General features: G+C 37.8%; 1 pseudogene; it reads left to right on the top strand.

Annotated features, from left to right (window-relative positions):
• The first annotated feature begins 243 nt into the window (after nt 1–243).
• On the top strand, nt 244–1386 carry LOC147475988 (inorganic pyrophosphatase 2-like; annotated as a pseudogene).
• The last annotated feature ends 22303 nt before the right edge of the window (nt 1387–23689 follow it).

Here is a 23689-nt window from a genome sequence, read left to right as displayed (position 1 = left end):
ACGTATTACAAACAATTGGATGTAATATTCTTTGGCATTAAAAATAAATACCCGACATTCTCTAGCAGTTCGTAAGGTGCCTATAAATACTATAAATTGTAGTGTGTTATGAAAACGTGCTTCATTGCCTTCGGAAAGTGTTGGTAACAAGTGATCTTAAGAAATTGATTCTGATAGTTGGGATGGCTGGGATTGTGGTGGTTTTTTATTTCGATAAGACAATTGTTGATTCTGATAGTTGGGATGGCTGGGATTGTGGTGGTTTTTTATTTCGATAAGACAATTATTGATTTTGATAGTGATAATTGGGTGGTGGGATGAATTAGGTGCGACAGACTTGTTCAATGAACTTCTTCCTACCATGCCTTGGAACACCCTCATGATTAGTTTTTTTTCCCCTTTTCTTTGCTTTTTCCACACTTTTCAAGCACAAAATATTTTTTTTCTAAAAGAACTCATTGAAAAGAACATGTTATGGTCGGTAAAACTTAATGGTTGTTCTTTATTTCCCAGTTTCTTCCTTTGTTGTAATGATAAGAGAATTCACATTTGTAATCTGTTCAGGATAGGATGATGAAGGAGCTTCACTCACTGGGAAGAACTATCGAAGAGATTGCAGAGGTTTTGAAAAGGGTTTCTCTGTATCCCAAGATCATCTCTGCCATTAAATCAGCACATGTCCTTGGGTAATTTTCTTCTCATCGTCTTCCAAACTATTGGTTTCCATCATCCATGCAAGACTGATGGTTTTTTTCCTTAACGTTATCCTTCAGGTGTGACTTGAGAATTGTGAGTGATGCAAATCACTTCTTCATTGAGACGATCTTAAAACATCATGGCCTAATTGATTGTTTCTCCGAGATTAACACAAATATAATCCATGCTTTGTCGACGAAGAAGGAAGGTTTAGGATCATACCTTACAATAATTTTATCACCTCTTCCCATGGTTGTGATCTTTACCCTCCCAATATGTGCAAGGTATCTTAACTGCGATCCTTAAATTTATTTTTCATGAATCATGAATGCAATAATATTGGTATTCTATGCACATAAACTAACTAGTGATTGAGAGAATCAAAGAATCGGCGTTCGCTAATAGAAAGAAGCGGTTTATTTATCTTGGACAGGCGCGACTCAAGGCAATCAGGGGCTATAGGGTAGAACCGGCCCTGATCTTGGAGATGGAAAAAATGATTTATGCTCAAGTACTAAGCTTAGAGAAGTTGATTATGTGATGCCAAGGAAGGATTACCCAGTGTGGGAGTTAATATGTAGTAATCCATTACTCATCAAGGCACAAATTCACGAGTGGAACAATGGGGATGACCTTGAAATGATTCTTCTTCATCTCATTAACACAATCAATATGAGAGACAATATATAGTATTGAAATTTCTATGCTGATTCCAAGTGATTGCCAGTTTCAGACAATTAAGCTAGCTACCCAGGACCTACTGCTGAAAGTTGTTTAAGTTCCTCAATAGTAACTGAGACTTCATTAAATGTAAGGTCTGTAATGTGTTAGCCTTGTTGGGGATTATACCAATACCAATCGATTCCCCCACTACACAGATAACTCGTATATGGAAACAATTCAACTCCGGACAAAATCTAAATATCAACTACAACCTATACTAACATGCCCAACTCGCTAAACAACTATCAACAACAAATAATAATGCAAAGCAGTAAAGGCAAACCACAAAACAAAGATTTATCGTGGTTCGGCCAATGGTGCCTACTTCCACAAGAGCTAGTTCTTTATAAAGTAGGAAAGAAGATTACAATCTCTCCTTTCAGTCTCTCACCTTACTAGATCACTCTTATCTCTTTACAGGGTTGTATCTCTGTAAAGGTTATCTCTCAATCTTGATAGCTTTCAAGATTAGGTTTCTCTCTCTTTGTTTTTGTCTGGCTCTTAGTCTTAGGTTTTCCAAAACCTTGATTTTGTTTTTATATTAAAAAACCAAATTTCACGGTTACTGTAGCGAGGCCCAAGAAAATCAGACACGAGCGTAGGTGCGCCTACTCGGAGCGCAGGTGCGCCTCCTCTGAGCGCAGGTCGCGCCCAAAACACTGGAATGATTTTAGGGCACGAGCGCAAGTGTGCTCTGACATATTCACGCAGAATTAGCTCCATTTCTCTCCTCATGTGAGGGATAACTCCAACAATCTCCCCCTCCCGAACAGTGAGGGGGAATACCTCCATACAATTTCCAAATCAACAGGAGGAGTCTGCTACTATTTCGGCGATAGCACAACAAATATCAAACTTACCTTTCGGTAAGACTTTGGTCATCATATCCGACCCGTTCTTGTCGGTATGGATCTTCTCGATACACAAATGCTTGTCTTCGAGTACTTCTCTAATCCAATGATAACACACGTGTATGTGCTTGGATCTAGAATGAAAACTCGGATTCTTGCTCAAGTGGATGGCGCTCTGACTGTCACATAGAACTACAAACTGTTTATACTTTAACCCTAGTTCGTCAAAGAACCTCTTCATCCATAGCATCTCTTTGCAACACTCAGTGGCTGCAATATACTCGGCTTCTGTAGTGGAGAGGGAAACACACTTTTGCAACTTAGATTGCCAAGAAACTGCTCCCCCTGCAAAAGTAACTAGATAACCGGAGGTGGACTTCATCGAGTCAACATCACCTGCCATGTCTGCATCAGTGTAGCCTTCAAGTAAGGGCTTACTTCCACCAAAGCACAAACACGATTTGGAAGTGCCTTTGAGATATCTCAATATCCACTTAACACCTTCCCAATGCTCCTGACCCGGATTTGACAGAAATCGGCTTACAACACCAACGGCGAAAGCAATATCCGGTCTTGTACACACCATGGCATACATTAAACTGCCCACTGCGGATGCATAAGGAATCTTTTCCATCTGACTCTGCTCATGCTCACCCTTTGGACACATTTCTTTGGTCATGCGGAACTGGACACCAAGCGGACAACTGACTGGCTTCGCTTGATCCATGTTGAATCTCTTCAACACCTTCTCAATGTAGCTTTCTTGAGAAAGCCATAACTTCCCACTCTTTCTGTCACGAGTGATCCGCATCCCAAGTATCTGCTTTGCTTGACCCAAATCCTTCATCTCAAAGGACTTACTCAAGTTTTTCTTCAGCTTGGATATATTGTTGATGTTTGGGCCAACTATCAACATATCATCCACATATAGCAATAGCACTTGAAATCCCCATCTGGAAATCTCTGAACAAACACACAATAATCGGAAGCAGACTTTTTATATCCTTGCTTCGCCATAAAGGAGTCAAATTTTATGTACCACTGTCTCGGTGCTTGCTTCAACCCATACAAGCTCTTTATCAGCTTGCATACTAGGTGCTCCTTGCCTTTGACCTCAAACCCCTATGGTTGGTCCATGTAGACATCTTCTTCAAGGTCTCCATGAAGAAAAGTTGTCTTAACATCTAGCTGCTCAACCTCTAGGTTCATACTTGCGGTCATACCTAATACCACCCGGATAGAAGTCATCTTCACTACAGGAGAGAAAATCTCATCAAAGTCAATCCCTTTTCTTTGACCGAATCCCTTCACAACAAGGTGAGCTTTGTGCCTTGGGTGAGGATTGTTCTCCTCATGCTTAACTTTGTATATCCACTTATTCTTGAGAACTTTTCTCCCTGTGGGTTTCTCAACTAACTCATAAGTGTGATTCTTATGCAAAGAATCTATCTCGTCATGCATGGCCTTCAACCACTTTTCTTTGTCTGTACCTTCAAGTACCTCTTGATAGTACATAGGTTCTCCACCATCCGATAGCAGCACGCATTATGTGGTGGATACCTGGTTGAAGCTAGTCTCCCTCTGTCGGACCTCCCCGCCTGGCCTGGTGGCGGGTGCCTCGGAGGATGCACTTGCTTGCTCGGTGGTGGTTCATGCATCTCATCTACATCTTCTATACCAATAGGTTCTATCCCATCATGAGCAATAGGATTCTCATCATGAGCTTCAAACTCATGGTTATCTGCATTCTCAATGCCTTACGCGACGTTCCACCGGTAGGAACTTCTGGTTCTGAATCAACAAGATCATTGGTGAAAGCCTGTAGCTTCTCACCCTCCTCAAAGTCTGCTATGGTTTGGTCTTCTAAGAAAACAACATCTCGACTTCGGATTACCTTCTTGTTAATCGGATCATAGAGTTTGTAACCAAACTTTTCATCTCCATAACCCAGAAAAATGCACTGCTTGGCTTTGTCATCAACCTTGGATCTCTCATCCTACGGAATATGCACAAATGCCCTACACCCAAATACCCTCAAGTATCCATAATCAACATCTCTGCCTGACTATACTCTCTCTGGATAATTACAATTCAGAGGCTTTGCCGGCGACAGGTTGATCACATGCACGGCTGTACGCATTGCTTCTACCCAGTAGCTTCTAGGTAGCTTAGAGTGAGATAGTATGCATCTCATCCTTTCTATAATGGTACGGTTCATTTCTCTCGCTATTCCATTACATTTGCGGTGTCTTGGGAACGGTCCGCTCATGGCCGAATCCCATGACTCGGCAATACTCTTCAAATGGCCCAATGTATTCACCCCATTATCGGCGAATACACTTCAACAACTTCCGGTCTCTCTTTCCACCATCTTTGTGGAATTTCTCAAACACGCCAAGTACTTCATCCTTGATCTTGGACTATAGGCCCATATCTTTCTTGACGCATCATCAATGAATGTCAAAGTATATGAAGCTCCCTGGTGGGACTTTACTCTCATAGGACCACATAAGTGCGTGTGCACTAGTTCAAGGGCGGTGTCCTTTTCGTGAGATGGGAATCTTTGGAAAGACACCCGTGTTGCTTTCCTACCAAACGTGAGTACATGTATTTAAATGTGTATCTTTAATGTCCGGGCACGCCTTTTTCCTTAGCAAGAACTTCCATCCCTTTTATGCCCATGTGACCGCGATCTCTTGTGCCACGAGTTCAGATGAAGCTTCTTCTTCGCGATTAAACTTCTGCTTTTACACAAACTAGCCTATGTTTTGTAAAGAGAGCAAGTTTTCTCTTTCCTCCGGCTGCTACAATGGAACCTCTCGCTCAATTTCCATACCCGTTACCAAACGAAGTTTACAAAGTTTATCGTCATCTAATTTCCCGGCCGAAATTAGGCTTAACCGTATGTCGGGGACATGTCTTACATCCTTGAGTGTCAAGGTGTAGCCGACATTGGTTTCTACATGAACATCTCCAATGCCTATAATCTTGAGACTCCATCGTTACCCCATCCTTACTTCACCATATTCACCACACAGGTGTAGGTAGTGAAGAATTCTCTCTTGATTGTGGACGTGATAGGATGCTCTGTATCTATCACCCACTCGTATCGACGACATAAGGTACTAAGGCGGACACACCACCAATGTCGACAAAATTCCTACTAGGTCATCGACTAGTGCGGCAAGATATCTCTGCTTGTATTTCGTTCCTCTTCACCATGTCTTCATGTACACGGTTATTCTTCTCATCCTCTTCGGTTAATCCGTGACTCATATCTGAAGTGGCCTTTGGTGGCACAATAGTAACATTGCCTCTCGCCTTAGGAGTTCTAGCTTCACCCCTAGATTTACTTACGTCATCACCTCTAGAACGAGATGGTTTTTGTTTTCGACCTCTCCCCATTTTCTGCGTGAAAAGGATCTCGAGTGAGAGGAGAGCTGCTTCTTGCACTCCTTCTAGTCTCCTCATTCAACAAAGACGTGGTAGCCATCTCCATGGTAACAATTCCATCCTTGGCTGCTCCATGTAGAGAAACTGCTAATGTCTCCCAACTTTCGGGTAGAGAGCCTAATAGAAACAAAGCCTCAACTTCATCTCCCAAATTGATCTTCATCAAATGCATCTGATTGATGATATTCTATACTTCATTAAGATGCTCAGACATTGAAGAACCTTCTTGGTACTTCGAGTCTGCAAACTTCTTAATGACTAGCACTTTGTTTCCACCCGACTTCCTCTCATAAAGGTCTTCGAGTTTCTTCCATAGACTGAAGGTTGTAGTCTCTTGGGACACATGGTGAAAGACACTGTCGTCAATCCACTGTCGAATGTATCCAATCGCTTTTCTGTCAAGCTTTTTCCACTCAGCCTCATCAGTCTTTTCTGGTTTTACTCCCTCATTCTCAATGGGAAGTGCCAAGTCCTTGCAGTATAGGAAGTCTTCCATCTTGGCTTTCCAGATGGTGTAGTTCTTCCTATTCAGACTCATCATGCGAGTGTTCATGGAATGGTCCATCTCTACAAGTTATTTAACCTCAAATCTTCTCTCAGGAATTTTGTCAAACACCTTCTGACCAAGATTCGGATAACACCCTAGGCTATTCTAACCAAGGCTCTGATACCACTTGTTGGGGATTATACCAATACCAATCGATTCCCCCACTACACAGATAACTCGTATATGGAAACAATTCAACTCCGGACAAAATCTAAATATCAACTACAGCCTATACTAACATGCCCAACTCGCTAAACAACTATCAACAACAAATAATAATGCAAAGCAGTAAAGGCAAACCACAAAACAAAGATTTACCGTGGTTCGGCCAATGGTTCCTACTTCCACAAGAGCTAGTTCTTTATAAAGTGGGAAAGAAGATTACAATCTCTCCTTTCAGTCTCTCACCTTACTAGATCACTCTTATCTCTTTACAGGGTTGTATCTCTGTAAAGGTTATCTTTCAATCTTGATAGCTTTCAAGATTAGGTTTCTCTCTCTTTGTTTTTGTCTGGTTCTTAGTCTTAGGTTTTCCAAAACCTTGATTTTGTTTTTATATTAAAAAACCAAATTTCGCGGTTACTGTAGCGAGGCCCACGAAAATCGGAACCGCGGCTTGAGTGCGCCCAAAAACACTGTAATGCTTCCGGCAAGAAAGCGCCGCCTCCCGAGTGTCGCGCAAAACTTTGGAATGATTTTTACGGCATGGGCGAGTCGCCTCCCTCGGCGCAGTGTGGGCTCGACATATTCCGCCTTGAGAATCAGCTCCGTTTCTCTCCTCATGTGAGGGATAACTCCAACAAGCCTTTTACCAATGGAATACAAATTGATCAGAAACAGTTGAACCTAAACTTGTGTTGTTATTTGGTTTCGAGGGGATTTGTTAACTGACAAAGTACCGCTCTATGAATCTGTGCCTCCTCTAACTTGTTGAAGAAACTAAAGAAATGTAGTAAATATAAGAACAATTAGCAGGACAACTTCACTGAATCATCATTCATATATTGGTTTGTAATTCTTGTCTAATCTGGAGAACAAACCCAGTATCCTCTGAATCCAACAAAAGTTGTTGATTCGAATTTATAGCCACTACCTAGATTTCGAATGGTTTCAGGCTGTGCGAAACCTTCAACATATTGGAAGTATTGAACAACCAGTTGAACCCGACTGTAACTAGTACCCTCTCTCCATGCACTGATAGCTTTCTCGTAGAACAATCGATTACTAAAGCTCACAATACACACTCTTCCTAGCTTTAGCACCCGAAACACCTCAGCAAATACCTGTCAAAAGACATAACATGCATTTTCATCATTTTTACTTCATCTCCACGCATGCGTTCTTACATTTGCAATGCATACTACTAAGCCGATACAAGTTGAAGATGAATAACTCAATAACTGAAATGTAAAGATGAGGAATTTTACCAACCCCAGTGGACCTACTGATTTGGCGCAAGAATAAATTTTGATTTCACTAAACTTTTTAGACATACATAAGTATTGGGGAAAACGATACCAATCGATCCCTACTAAGATAGCTTGCACTTGGACAATCTACTACTCCAATAAAAAATCTAAAGTTTCAATACAACCAACAACCAACTCAACTTCCTAAGCAATCAACAACTATCACAAACAAATAATAATAAAGCAAAGAAAGTAAAGCATACCACATCACAAGATGTACTGTGGTTCGGCCAATGATGCCTACTTCCACTAGACCTAATCATTTTATAAGTGCGGAAAGGTAGATTACAATCACTCCTCTCAAGTCTCTCCACTTTACTAGATTTCTCTTCTCTCCTTACAAGCTTTTCTCTTTGCAAGGGTTTTCTCTCAATTTTGGTTGCTGTCAAAATTGGGTTTCTATTCAAGACTTAATTAGTAAAAACCTAACTTAGATTTTTATAGTAATCTAAAATTTTGGCGCGTCTGCGAAATTTTTGTTTCAACTGACATGCCAATGTCAAAATGTCATGTCCCGATGCGTGCAGATCATTGGAAGCCAAACTTCCAGACGAATGGGCTCTTAACGATGTCTGCAGACCGCTCAAGCACCTTACGAATGACACCATTAGATCACTCAAGCTCCTTACGAATGATGTGAGCAGATCGTTCGAGAAAGCGAATTCCAGACGAATTAATTAGCTTCTAACGACCCGAGCAGATCGCTAAACCCTTATGTGGGCGATGCCACCATGCCATCCAGACTTCATTTGAACGATGCCACCAAGTCATTAGTCACATGGTACCCCAACAATCTCCCCCTCCCGAAACCAGGAGGGGTGTACTCTACACATTCTCGAATCAACAGGATGAGTGTGCTACCATTCTAGCGGTAGCACAACAAACATCAAACTTACCTTTTGGCAAAACTTTGGTCATCATATCCAACCCGTTCTTGTCGATATGGATCTTCTCAATGCATAATTGTTTCTCTTCAAGAACTTCTCTAATTCAATGATAATGCACATGTATGTACTTGGATCTAAAATTAAAACTCAAATTCTTGCTCAAATGGATAGCGCTCTGACTATCACACAAAACTACAAACTGGTTCTGCTTTAGCCCTAGTTTATTGAAGAACATCTTCATCTATAGCATTTCTTTGCAACACTCTATGACTGCAATATACTCGACTTCTGTAGTGGAGAGGGCAACACACTTTTTCAACTTAGATTGCCAAGAAACTGATCCCCCTACAAATGTAAACAGATAACCGGAAGTGGACTTCATCGAGTCAACATCACCTGCCATGTCTACATCTATTTTTTTCTGCTCATGCTTACCCTTTGGACCCATATCTTTGGTCATGTAGAATTGGCTACCAAGCGAACAACTGACTGGCTTTGCTTGGTCCATGTTGAATCTCTTCAACACTTTCTCAATGTAGCTTTCTTGAGAAAGCCACAACTTCCCACTCTTTCTATCACGAGTAATCCGCATACCAAGTATCTTCTTTGCTTGACCCAAATCCTTCATCTTAAAGGACTTACTCAAGTCTTTCTTCAGCTTGGATATCTTGTTAATGTTTTGGCTAACTATCAACATATCATCTACATACAATAAGAGCAGTATGAAATCCCCATTTGGAAATTTATGAACAAACACACAATGATCGAAAGCGGACTTCATGTAACCATGCTTCACTATAAATGACTCAAACTTTATGTACCACTATCTCGGTTCTTGCTTCAACCCATACAAACTCCTTTTCAACCTGCATACCAGGTGCTCCTTGCCTTTGACCTCAAAACCCTCTAGCTGGTCCATGTAGACATCTTCCTCAAGATCTCTACGAAGAAAATCTGTCTTGATGGCATCTAGTTGCTCAACCTCTAGGTTCATACTTGCGGTCAAACCCAATACCACCCTGATAGAAGTCATCTTAACTATAGGAGAGAAAATTTCATCAAAGTCAATACCTTTCCATTGACCGAATCCCTTCACAAAAAAGCAAGTTTTGTGCCATGGATGTGGATTATTCTCCTCATGTTTGACTTTGAAGATCCACTTATTCTTGAGAACTTATCTTCCTTTCGGTTTCTCAACTAAGTCATAAGTGTGATTCTTATGTAAAGAACCCATCTCATCTTGCATGGCCTTCAACCAGTTCTCATTGTTTGTACATTCAAGAGCCTCTTGATAGTACATATGTTCTCCACTATCAGATAATAAAACATAAGTATGTTGTGGGTACCTTGTTGAAGCTTGTCTCTCTCTTTCGGATCCTTACCACATCTTCTTGTGGCTCAGGAGGATGCACTTCTGCTTACTCAGGTGGTGGTTCATACACTTCATCTGGATCTTCTATCTCAATAGGTTCTATCCCATCATGAGTAATAGGATCATCATCATGAGCCTCAAACCCATGGTTATCTGCATTCTCAATGCCTTCTGCACGTTCCACAGTAGAAACTTCTAGTTCTGCATCAACAAGATCATTAGTGAAAGTTTTTAGCTTCTCACCATTCTCAAAGTCTGCTATTATTTGGTCTTCCAAGAACACAACATCTCAACTTCAGATTACCTTCTTGTTGATCGGATCATAAAGTTTGTAGACAAACTTCTCATCCCCATAACCTAGAAAAATGCATTGCTTGGCTTTGTCATCAAGCTTTGATCTCTCATTCTTGGGAATATGAACAAATTCTCTGCACTGAAATACCCTCAAGTATCCATAATCAACATCTTTACCTAACCATACTCTCTCTAGATAATAACTATTTAGAGGCTTCGAAGGTGACATGTTGATCACATGTACAGTTGTGTGCATTGCTTCTTGGAAGTATTGAACAACCAGTTGAACCCGACTATAACTAGTACCCTCTCTCCATGCACTGATAGCTTTCTCGTAGAACAATCGATTACTAAAGCTCACAATAAACACTCCTCCTAGCTTTAGCACCCGAAACACCTCAGCAAATACCTGTCAAAAGACATAACATGCATTTTCATCTTTTTTACTTCATCTCCACGCATGCGTTCTTACATTTGAAATGCATACAAGTAAGCCGATACAAGTTGGAGATGAATAACTCAATAACTGCAATGTAAAGATGAGGAATTTTACCAACCCTAGTGGACCTACTATACTGATTTGGCGCAAGAATAAATTTTGATTTCACTAAACTTTTTAGACATACATAAGTGTTGGGAAAAACGATACCAATCGATCCCTACTAAAATAGCTTGCACTTAGACAATCTACTACTCCAATAAAAAAATCTAAACTTTCAATACAACTAACACCAACTCAACTTCCTAAGCAATCAACAACTATTACAAACAAGTAATAATAAAGCAAAGAAATTAAAGCATACCACATCACAAGATATACCGTGGTTCGGCCAATGATGCCTACTTCCACAAGAGCTAATCCTTTTATAAGTGTGGAAAAGAAGATTACAATCACTCTTCTCAAGTCTCTCCACCTTACTAGATCTCTCTTCTCTCTTTACAAGCTTTTCTCTTTGCAAGGGTTTTCTCTCCATTTTGGTTGCTGTCAAAATTGGGTTTCTATTCAAGACTTAATTACTAAAAACCTAACTTTGGTTTTTATAGTAATCTGAAATTTCGACGCATCTGCGAAATTTTTGTTCCAATCGACATGCTAATGTCAAAATGTCATGTCCCGATGTGTGCAGATCGTTGGAAGCCAAACTTCCAAACGAATGGGCTCTTAACAATGTCTGCAGACTGCTCGAGCACCTTACGAACGACGCCATTAGATCGCTCAAGCTCTTTACGAACGATGTGAGCAGATCCAGGGGCGGATCCAGTGTATAACCAGGGTATTCAAGTGAATACCCTCAAGTTTGTCCAAAAAAAAAAATAGTAGGCTTAAAAATTTAATATTTAACTTGGCCCATTAGTATTTAACCAAAAAAAAAAAAAAAAAAAAAAAAAAAAAACTTGGCTCATTATTAAGTTCACTAGCTATTTTTCACATTTTAGATTTTTAACTTGGCCCATTAGTATTTAGCCAAAAAATAAATAAATAAAATAAAAAACTTGGCTCATTAGTTCACTAGTTATTTTTAACATTTTAGATTATGGACTCTATAACGTAGGCCAAGTCTACACTTTTACTTTTAATCCAATGAGTAATTCATTTCGTTTTTTTTTCCAAGAACTTTCCTTCTCGATTTCTCAATCATCTTCTCTATTATTTGGACATTTTCTCTGATTCATTTCTCAAACCATTTCGAATTCTCAATTCAATTTCTCGTGGGTATCATTTTGCCTTTTAAAATCATATGTTTATACTAAAACTTCTATTTTTAGTGTCCTCAAGATTTTAAAGAATTACTCGTTTATATTTTTTTTAATTTTTTTACATAACACTTAAAGAAAATTTGCGGTTGTTGAATTTCTGACTTAGCTTTAATACCCTCGACAAAACTCCTGGTCCGCCCCTGAGTGCAAGGTTACAAAGGAAAGACCAAGCATAACTCATTGGTCTCTTGAAAAGCTTCAAAGATTGTTTTGCTTGGGATTATAGTGAGCTACTAGGTTTGGATAAAGAATTGGTGGAGCATAGGCTACCTACCAAGCCAAATTTCAAGGCAGTAAAACAACCACTAAGAAAGATGGGAATCAAAGTATCTTTGAAGATAAAAGAAGAAGTTGAAAGACTTTTAAGCGCTGGCTTCATCAGGATAGCCAACTACGTAGAGTGGCTCGCAAATGTAGTTCTAGTTATAAAGAAGAATGACAAATTAAGGATATGCATTGATTTTCGTAATCTAAATGTTGCTACTCCTAAAGATGAATACCCAATGCCTGTAATAGATCTATTAGTGGATAGATCATCAGATTACCAAGTGTTGTCAATGATGGATGGACACTCAGGTTATAATCAAATATGCATATTTGAAGAAGATATACATAAAACTGCCTTCTCATGTCCAGGAAACATTGGAACATATGAGTGGGTCAAAATGCCTTTTGGTTTAAAAATTCTGGGTTACTTACCAAAGAGCAATGAATACAATTTTTCATGACATGATAGGAGATTTTCTAGAATGCTATATAGATGATATCATAGTCAAATCTCGGTCTTTTGGCCAACACTTTGGTCATTTAGAAAAATCATTTGAGAGGATGAGACTTTACAAGTTAAAGTTAAACCCCCTAAAATGTGCATTTGGAGTTAATGCTGGTAATTTTCTTGGTCATTTAGTACATAGAAAAGGAATTCAGATTGACCAAAATAAGACAAAAGCTATACAAGAAGCTAAGCTTCCAAGAATAAAGAAAAAACTACAAAAGTTTTTAGGCCAAGTAAATTTTCTTAGACGGTTTATATCTAATGTTGCTGGTAAAACTAAAGTTTTTTCTGCTTTCTTGAAGCTTGGAGATAAGGACGAGTTAGAATGGAAAGAGGAACCTGAGGCAACGTTCCATGCCATTAAAGATTATTTGGTGAAGCCTCCAGTGTTGATATCACCAAAAGAAGATAGACCACTGAAGTTGTACATTTCAACAATAGAAACTTCAATTGGTGTGTTGTTAGCATAAGACAATGACGCGAAAAAGGAACAAGTTGTATATTACCTTAGTAGGTTTCTGAACAAAACTGAATGTAACTATTCTTTCATAGAAAAGCTATGTTTAACTTTGTATTATGCAACTACAAAACTAAGATACTATCTCTTACCAAGAGAAGTATATGTAATTAGTCAAATTGATCTAATAAAGTATATGTGGAGAAGACCTATTCTTAGTAATAGAATTGGAAAATGGATGCTAGCATTGACAGAATTCAGCATGCAGTATGTCCCTCATTTTGTGGCAGATCATCCTTGTGAAAAGGAAGTCATAGAAGATTATGAGATAAATTACATCTTTGTTAGTCCTTGGAAACTATGGTTTGCTGGCTGTAAAATCCCACATTTTTTGGGGCTTTGAAATGAGTTGGGCCATTACTTCCAGTAATGGGCATAAGGTAAATTTCTAGCATGCAATAGAACCCACAGGAGAGGGAGGGGGGGTTTCATCTCGTTCCTTCCGATTAGTAAACCAAGGTTACCAAGGAGGTTAATAAATCATCTTGTTCCTTGCACTTTGAGTTTAGTAACCCCATTTATTTGAGAAAATCAATCAGGATTTCATTGATTGGAGCTATTATTTATGGTGGAGGAAGAGCCAACCAAAGATGGGTCGCTGGAATTCGATACCAAGAGTGCTAAACCCAAGTACATCTACCCCTCCTCTTCACTAGTTTAAGTGAATGTTTGTAGTTTGAGTAGAAATTCTAGTTTCTGTGAAAATTGGACTTTCTAGCATATGTATATGTTCTCTTACTCTCATCTCACTATGAATTGCATATTTAGTGTAACAATTACCTTCAAGAGATTGTTAGAGATTGTTAGTATGTTGTGATATCACTCTCTATGACTATTCTAGCGAATTGGAATGGTTTTGTATAATTATTTGTGGTATTTGCTGTAATTATATATTAGGAGTTGGATTTTATTTGCTGTTATTATATATTAGGAGTTGGAGTCGTAACCTTGTACTCCAAAAGGTACACTCTCGAGTAAACCTTGTTGTGGAAAATCTAGATATGTCACGCACGCACTTTTTAATAATTTTGTAAAGCTTGATAAACAATTCAACTATAACGCTTGTATGCATTATTTGTGTGTTATTTTATGGTGTGATGCTAATGGACGTTGTATTTGGTAAATGAATGGAGTTTTGAGTGTTGTCACAGTAAGAGACGGTCCCTTTGCTATATGTTGCATGCTAAAGAAGGGAAAGGTTACGTACTTGATAATGTCTTTAGTGTTTGGTATGGTTAGTATTGAACTGTCAAGGTCTGAAGGAAGAACTATGTATGGTTTGATCCCTAAAAGGGTACGTAGGCAGCGCTCGGCACAACCGCTTCTGTAGGTAGATACCCACCCCGTAGAGTTCTTTACTTCTAATGTTTAATCGTTATTTAATTTCGTAACTATATATGTTAGAGCGTGCTTAGTGTGATCTATTTAATATCGAATCCTTACATATTTTTTTATTAGAAGAACTAAAATTAAGTTATTCAAGTTTAATGTTTTATGTATGTCATTTGGTTACAAATAGACAGATGCGGGAATGGCACTGAGAGTAAGTTTTACTATAACTTAAATATTTATTGTTATGAGTGTCATTATTTCTAGTTGTGTTTGTGTCTACCCAATTGCCATAATAGAGATATCTTTATTTGTTTAGTCGATATTAGTTTGGTACTCAAGTGATCTGGCACTTGTCAAGATGCTTTAGAATCTTTCTCTTTTGTATCTCTTTTAGAAAGTTTTATAGTAAGTACTCATTGTTAAGGGCGTAAATCTTTTTAATAGTTATGGGACTTGGATGTATGTATTTAACTTGTGTTTTTGATAATGACTTTGTACGAGGTGTTTGGATGATCTGGCATTGGTTGAGACATTCAAGCACTTTGGCTTATTAAGTCCCAATGGTAAAGTGAGCTCATTCTTGTAAGCCGGTTACTTAACTGCTATGGTATTGGTTGAGACGGTTAAGTAGCTGGGTTAACAATGTGAAATATATTATTGTGATTTTCAGGTTATGACAAGTTATTATATTTATGAAATGTTGAAAATACAGAGGAGACTCTGCCGAAAATTTTCCATAAAAGTCGCATATCTTAGGTATATAATTGTTTGAGATTTGGGGCGTCAAAAAGTGGTATCAAAGATTTAGGTTCAAGTGTCCTAGCAGGCTTATGTATCCTAAATGCAAATTTTATTTTCTGCACCCCGGTGTTTGGGGAATGATTTTAAGAAAGCGATTCGGCAAACCTACTCTCAATTTAATTTGCAAATGAAATTTTCCCACTAGAAGTGGGAAAATAGAATCCACCCACCCCCAAAAACTCTTTTGCGGTTGGATACATGAAGGTTTGAAATTTTCCCATTAGGTTTAAACATTTTGGTTAATCCAATCTATTTGGGTGGGACTAGAGAGGATAGAGGAAGTGAGAACATCCAACTATGAAGGTTGGTTTATAATTAGAACCTAAACACCGGGGATCGGGCAAACCATTAATGATTTATGGTTTGTTTGTTGGTTGATCTATGTATTTTATATTACTATGTACTTTTTAGTTTGTAATAATTTGTGAATTGTTTAAATTTACTTAGATTGGATGGTGGATACATGAAGGTTTGATACTTCATAGTTTCTTTATGTTCATTCCTAGCAAGTAGCAATTATTATGAGAAATTGATGTATTCCAAAAACAAACATTTACTCTTTAATTATTTTCTACTTTGGATCAAACACACATGTAAATTATATATGCTATAAAATTATGTTAAAATTTGTGGTTGTATGAAAATTTTTTGTAACAAAGACAGATTTTCTACTTTTATGTTGTTCATTTGAGTTGTCTATGTGCAATATAATGAATTTGTCTTTTAAAGTATTTGACAACTGCATTATAAATTTCATCCTTAACTTTATTAGAAACTTATTGTCTTTAATTTTATTTATTTTATTTTATTTTTGGTACTCTTAAGTTTAAGCTTTGCTAATGATGTTGTGTGGATGAGATATAATATTTTTAGAGGTTTTAGTGTGTATTGTAGTTCATGTGTGAGTGTGTGTGTGTGTGAGTGTAAGCTTTGCTAATGATGTTGTGTGGATGAGATTTGTAGTGTGTATTGTAATGTGAGTGTGTGTGTGTGAGTGTCTATCCCTTTTGCCATTTGATGGTTGCTATGGTAGAACTAAAATTTACTTATCTAATGAGTTGTTTATGATGTGTCATGAAATTATTCGTTAAGTCTTTGTAATTGTTCTTCATGTTGAACCCATGTGACTCAAGTGAGGTTACGACCATGTTGAACCCATGGTGTTAGAATGGCGGTTAATGTACTTAATCATGTTGAACCCATGATGTTAGCATGGCGGTTAAGGCATGCAACCATGTTGAACCCATTAAGCACATGGCGGTCGAACTCATTAAGTATATGGCGAAGAACTTATCATGTGACTCAAGTGAAGCTATAACCATATGTTGAACCCATGGTGTTGGAATGGCGGTTGGTGTACTTAACCATGTTGAACCCATGATGTTGGCATGGTGGTTAAGGCATGCAACTATGTTGAGCCCATTAAACACATGGTGGTCGAACTTATTGAGTACATGACGAATAACTTACAGGGTGTTGTAGAATTTTGAGAATCGTGGAGCACTGGTAGTTGAAAGGACTTTTACTTGAACTTGAGTATGTTAGATTCTTCGATTGACTCGTATTCATTGTTCTTTTCAATTTGTTTGTTGTTGTGATGTTTTAAACATCTCCTTTGAGATAGTATGCCTTGGTGTAAGAGCAGGATAAATGATTAATCATGTACAACTTAGTGAGCATTGTGTGTTGACCTTGGTGCTTAATGATTGTAGCTAATCTACTGTGGGTGGTAATTACTATGACTGTCCTTGTACTACATTAGATAGAGTTTAAATGTCAGGTTTTTTTAATATGATTTGATTGTTAAGTTTAGTGGAATTAGTTCGTAGGGCCGATAAAAAAAAATAGTTCGTAGAAATGAATTCATGAGAAACTCATTATTAATTTGTGTCTAACGGAAATTATGTTTTACCTCGTGTTTATTATGTTTTTGAAGAAATTAATTACTTGTCTAACTCTCATATTAAGTTTTGTTTTATTGGATTTTCGTTTTCTCTCAAAATTGAGTTTATGGTTTGTGAATGGAAGTTTGTGCTAGGGAAAGAAGTAGTTTCCCAATATTTGTGGTGTTATTGCATTTGATGTGTTTATGGTATATGTTCCACCCTCGGGTATATATATGGGTGTTTCTTTATGCATTATAATATATGGCTGGTTTCTTTCTGCGCTAATGAGTTACTAGTTCTCTTAGTGTAATCTTTAATACGTGTTTGTGTTTTAAACTTTGGGCCTCGTGTCGCATGTCACGTTCGTAACTCGAAGTTGTTGAATTTCGAGATGAAATTCTTTTAAGGGTGGAACTATGTAAAATCCCATATTTTGGGCCTTGGTTGAGTTGGGTTTGATTAAAGCCCAATAACATTGGAAAAAAAAAAAAAAAAAAGGAATACGCTCGGCCTCCTCTCTCGCACTCGGTCTCTTTTCTCCCACCCTTTCTCGGTCCCGTTCTCGCTCTCTCTATTGGGATTCAGAGGGGGAATCACAGGGAATAAATTGGATTTTGAGTTTCAATGAAGCTTGTAGATATTGCACTAGTTGTTTCCTAGTATAGTAGGATTTGGTTGTTTGGTTGTTGTAGCTAGAAATAGTTTTATTATTATTATTATTTGTCAAAATTGGTAGAATGGTTGTGTGCTTATTTGATTTTATATTTGTCTAATGTTAGTGGCTACTAATTTACTTTTAATTGAGGATTTAACATGGTTTCTGCGATAGGGTCATATAGTTTATTTATGGTTATTTGTTTAGCCACAGGAAAACTTTAAAGTAGGGATAAAGTAAGAGTGGTCAAGTATTATTTGTGAGTGGTTATTTCCATTGTATTTATTGAAGGGTGGAAGAATGTGAAACCCCACATTTTTTTGGGCTTTGAATTGAGTTGGGCCATTACTTCCAATAATGGACCTAAGGTGGATTTCTAGCATGCAATATAACCCACGGGAAGGGGGGATTGGGACTGGAAAATAGAGGGACATGATCTGGGGTTTTCTCTCTCGGTCTCCCTCTCTCAAATTTGGGGGGATTCATCTCATTCTTTCCAATTAGTGGTTACCAAGGAGGTTAATTAATCATCTTGTTCATCGCACTTTGAGTTTAGTAGCCCCATTTATTTGAGGAAAATCAGTCAGGATTTCATTGATTGGAGCTATTATCTATGATGGAGGAAGAGCCAACCAAAGATGGGTCGCTGGAATTTGATACCAAGCGTACTAAAGGCAAGTACATCTACCATTCCTCTTCACTAGTTTACATGAATGTTTGTAGTTTGAGTAGAAATCCTAGTTTATGTGAAAATTTTACTATCTAGCATGTCTATATGTTCTCTCACTATACTCTCGTCTCACTATGAATTGCATATTTAGTGTAACAATTACCTTCAAGAGATTGTTAGTATGTTGTGATATCACTCTCTACGACTCTTCTAGCGAATTGGGATGGTTTTGTATCATTATTTGTGGTATTTGCTGTTATTATATATTAGGAGTTGGATTTTATTTGTTGTTATTATATATTAGGAGTTGGAGTCGTAACCTTGTACTCCAAAAGGTACACTCTTGAGTAAAACTTGTTGTGGGAAATCTAGATATGTCATGCACGCACTTTTTAATAATATGGTAAAGCTTGATCGATAAACAATTCAACTATAACGCTTGTATGCATTATTTGTGTGTTATTTTATGGTGTGATCCTAATAGACGTTGTATTTGATGAATGAATGGAGTTTTGAGTGTTGTCACAGTAATAGACGGTCATTATTCTATATGTTGCATGCTAAAGCAGGGACAGGTTACGTACTTGATAATGAGTTAAGTGTTTGGTATGGTTAGTATTGAAGTGCTCAGTTCTAGTGTTGAGCTATCGAGGTCTGAAGGAAGATCTATATATGGCTTGATCCCTGAAAGGGTACGTAAGCAGCCCCTGACACAGCCGCTTCCGTAGGTACACTACAACAGAAGGGATCTGTTGCAACACAACCTTTTGCAACGCCTACTTTTCGTTGGTAAAGCATAGCATTTGCAACGCCTAATGGCGCTGCTCAAACGTTTCCGTCTTATTAGTACCACCTGATGGGGATATAACTAGTGTGACGCCAGCTGGCGTTGCAAAAGCATTTGTTTAAATTTTTTGTTTAACTGAAATTTTATTTTTAATGAAAAAATTGAGTACCAGCTACGGCGCAGTGGTCGCAAAAAAGTATTTTACCTTTGGCAACGCCCTTGGCGTCATTAAAAAATTTAATATTACAATTTCCTTTTTTCACCCAATTTCTATTTTTCTACACGATTGAAATTGGCAACGCCATTGGTGTCGTAACAGTATTGGGCGGGATGATTTTAGGTAGGAATTATTTTGGCGGTCACCTCGCTAACAATTTGGGAAACCAAAATAAACCCTACCCGATAAAAGAAAGTTAAGAAACTACCGCGCTACTCATAAAAAAAAGGAAAAGCAAAACCGAAAAACCATTCTTCATCGACTGAGGAGGCCGAGTGTACCACAGAAATTGTTTCTTCAAATTGCTAAAAGCCATTTCTTTGGTTACTGATTCTCGACAGGTACGTCATTTAAATTTAGAAATTATATACTTCAAGTTCTGATTTTTGGTTTTGTATTTTTCGGAATTAAAGTTTGAAGCTTTGGTTATTACTTCAAACTCGAATCTTTGGTAATGTAGTATACTAGAATCGCTACTTCTAAAGAACTAGAAATTCAGAAAACAGATTTGTGAATCTTTTGTAGTCTTTATGTGAAGATTTGTGAAGGGTGTCTCTAGAATGTAGTGATAGAGTGAAAGAAGTTATAGAAGAGTCTGAAAGTGAAGAAGTTGAAGGAATGGTCTGTTTTTCTTCTTTTTGTTCATGGGCTGTTGGAATGAAGGAAAGGAGGTGACGAGTGTTGTGAATAGAGTTAGAGACATTGAGAAGTGATGTCTGGGTGTGCGAAACTTGAGTTATATCGAGAATGAGTTAATCTTGAGCTCATCGATGTTTATTTCTAATACTCATGAATTTATTATACATAAATGAATTAGTTTATACTGTTTTGTTATTAAAATATATATATTAATATTATTTAATTTCGCGTCCAAACCGCCACCGCGCCCTATTTTTTGAGATATAGTCGAAGTCGCAGTGTCAAGGCCGTCAGCGTCTGGCGTCCGTGCAACATTGAGTAAAACTAATAGTAACGAAATTAGGCCACTCGGATAGAGATAACCCGGGAAGCATCCTTTTGTGTTCAGAACATTGACATATGCTCTAAAAACAAGACCCACCAGGGAAACCAAACAAGACTTACGAGCGGGATATCAAATTATCGCACTAAGCTAATCAAGTAGTAGAATTCATCTTATGGAAATAGATTTGACCAAACAAACCGAACCGTGGGAATCCCAATTTTCTAAGTCAATTCATCAATTGAATTGGACTATTTGATTGGGAGTTCTTTAACATATACTAGCATACATCCTTCCATGATCAGCAAGATCCTTGACTTCAGATATATTCCATTCTCTTATCCCCTAGTCGTAATTTATTTACCTTTTTTTAGTGTTTATCTACAGGAATTGAGGTTCTCTCCACTGTTTCTATACACAATTCCCAAGGTGTGTTTCGAGGTTCTAATAAATTTCTTTGTAATATTTTCGTTAATTTATTAGTATGATTGATTTTTTTATCATTGTTTTGTTGTATGATTATTTCGTTGGGTGTTTGGTTTTTCATTATTGAATTCTTTGTTTGATTATCCTTACTTTGTATCCGTTAAATTTATTTTACTTCAAGTATGCCAAGTTATTGGTGTAGAAAATTGTTCGTTGGTTTTCACTGTCACATACCATGTAACCGAATCATCTTGCTAGCATTTTTTAGTATTTGTAATTTTGTTATTCTGTATCATATTAACTTGATGGATTTTTTTTTCTTTTAAGCTGATGGGATCATCAGCTACAAGCATTTGCTGCTTGTAGGATCATCTGTCCTCTCAGTTTTGTTCTTATAAGAACCTAAGGAGTGAAATTTGAACATGACGTCACTAAATCCCCTTTTGCACTTGCACTTGCATCTCCACCATAACAAACTCTTATTAGGCACTTGGTTTAGTTATATACAATGAGATTTCCTCTACTGTAGTGTATTTAATTTCACTATTTCTATTTTGATTGAAAAAGTTGTAAATCTAATAAACTGAAAAAAACTGGTTTCTGTAAACTGCCATAGTTATATATACAATGAGCTTATGGGTGAATTATGTGCTTGCTGGTTTCCGTAACGTGTGTGCATGCTGGTTTCCGTAACGTGTGTGCATGCTTGCTAAGATGACTTATGTATTAGAACCGAAGTTACACGATTGATAATTCTTTGGCCCTTTTTCTCTCGATTTTGGTTGCTTTTCAATCTTTCTATCATGTGTATGCATTTTAAGGACGGTAGAAGTTTGATTGAATGCAATCTTGAATACAAGACCACTTTGTGAAGTTAAATTACACATTGTTTTGGTAATTGTTCAGATATTCTTATATGCATGCCTAAATTAATTTCTATCAATAGTGGTGTAGGAAGTTGGATTGTTAATGGACTGTCCTTGGTTAGTTTAAATGTTTGGGTTTTCTTATTTTGTGATGTACAATTATTATCTCGTAGTAGGGAACACGAAAATGGATAAGAGTTGGATGCAATTGCCAAATAGGTTTTGGCCAGCGTATCAAAAAGGAATTAGGGATTAGCTTGAGAAGTAGTCATGAAGAGCTACTATATAAATAAGATATATACATTTCTTACCTTTTACGATTAAATTTGGATGCAACAAGTCAAATATAAGTTATATTGTGGATTGCAGCAAGTCAAATTGTCCTTATACAGTAGTTTCAATTATTCATACCAGCTTAAGTATGATAATAGATCGAAAGTGATCGATATTTTTTCCTCATTTTAATCTAGTAGTGTTGTTTTGTTCCACCATGTGACGTGTACAAGTATTTTTTTTTCCTTTGGTGAGATATGTTTCCTTTGCCATATTTATTAAAGGTGCAACATACTTGATTCATGTTTTCTTCTTTGATTACTAGAAATGGATAAGAGTTGGATGCAATCGCCGAATAGGTTTAGGCCTGACTATAAAAAAGGAATTAAAGATTTTGTTGAGATTGCTCGTGGTCATACAGACAGAACGGGCAGGACTAGATGTCCATGCAAACAATGCAAAAATAGGAATTATAAGCACATCGACGAGGTAAAAGACGATCTAGACCTTTACGGCATGGACAAGAATTACACCCGTTGGGTTTTTCATGGAGAAGACTATGAGGAACAAAGTGACGATGATGATGATGATGTTGGTGAAGGGGTACAGGTTTGATGGATTTGGATGACATGTTTGAAGATTTGCGGGGCTCCAATACACATTGATAATCCGGTGCCTAATGTGGAACATAGGGAATCGAGGAGGTAATATAGATCCATTTGATGAACTTTTGAGTGAAGCACGCCAACCTTTGTATCCGGGCTGTAAATCTTCAAAGTTAGATTGTGTCGCGGAAGCTACTTCATTTGAAGATAATCAATCGCTGGAGTAACAAATCATTCACTATGATTCTCCAGTTGATTAAAGCAATATTGCCTGAAGGTGAGACACTCCCAAAGTCCCATTATGAGGCGAAGGCATTAATGCGTAACTTGGGACTTGGTTATATCTAAATCCATGCATGCAAGTATGATTGTGTGTTGTTTTGGAAAGAAAATGAAAATCTTCAAAATTGTCCAGAATGTAATGAGCCGAGGTATCAAGTCTTCGAAGGCAAGACTAAAAAAATACCACAGAAGGTGTTGCGTTACTTTCCACTTAAACCAAGGCTCAAGAGGCTATTCATGTCGAGGGTTAATGCTGCAGATATGAGATGGCATAAAGAAAAACTTGAGCATGAGGAGAACGTACTTAGACACCCAGCAGATTCTAAAGCTTGGGGTGATTTTGACAAGGAACATGAGTGGTTTGCCAATGATCCTCGCAATGTTCGCCTTGGTCTCGCAAGCGATGGATTTAACCCGTTTGGGAATATGAGCAGCCAATATAGTATGTGGCCGGTACTGGTTATGCCGTATAATTTACCACCGTGGAAGTGTATGAAAGAACCATTCACCTTCATGTGCCTACTGATCCCAGGGCCTACATCGCCTGGGAATGATATCAATGTCTATTTATGACCTTTGATTGATG

The sequence above is a fragment of the Coptis chinensis genome, chromosome 9 (assembly GCF_015680905.1).
Source record: "Coptis chinensis isolate HL-2020 chromosome 9, ASM1568090v1, whole genome shotgun sequence".
In the NCBI taxonomy this organism is placed as follows: Eukaryota; Viridiplantae; Streptophyta; class Magnoliopsida; order Ranunculales; family Ranunculaceae; genus Coptis; species Coptis chinensis.
The sequence above is the reverse complement of the archived record's forward strand: the minus strand, read 5'-3'. Positions and strand labels throughout refer to the sequence as shown.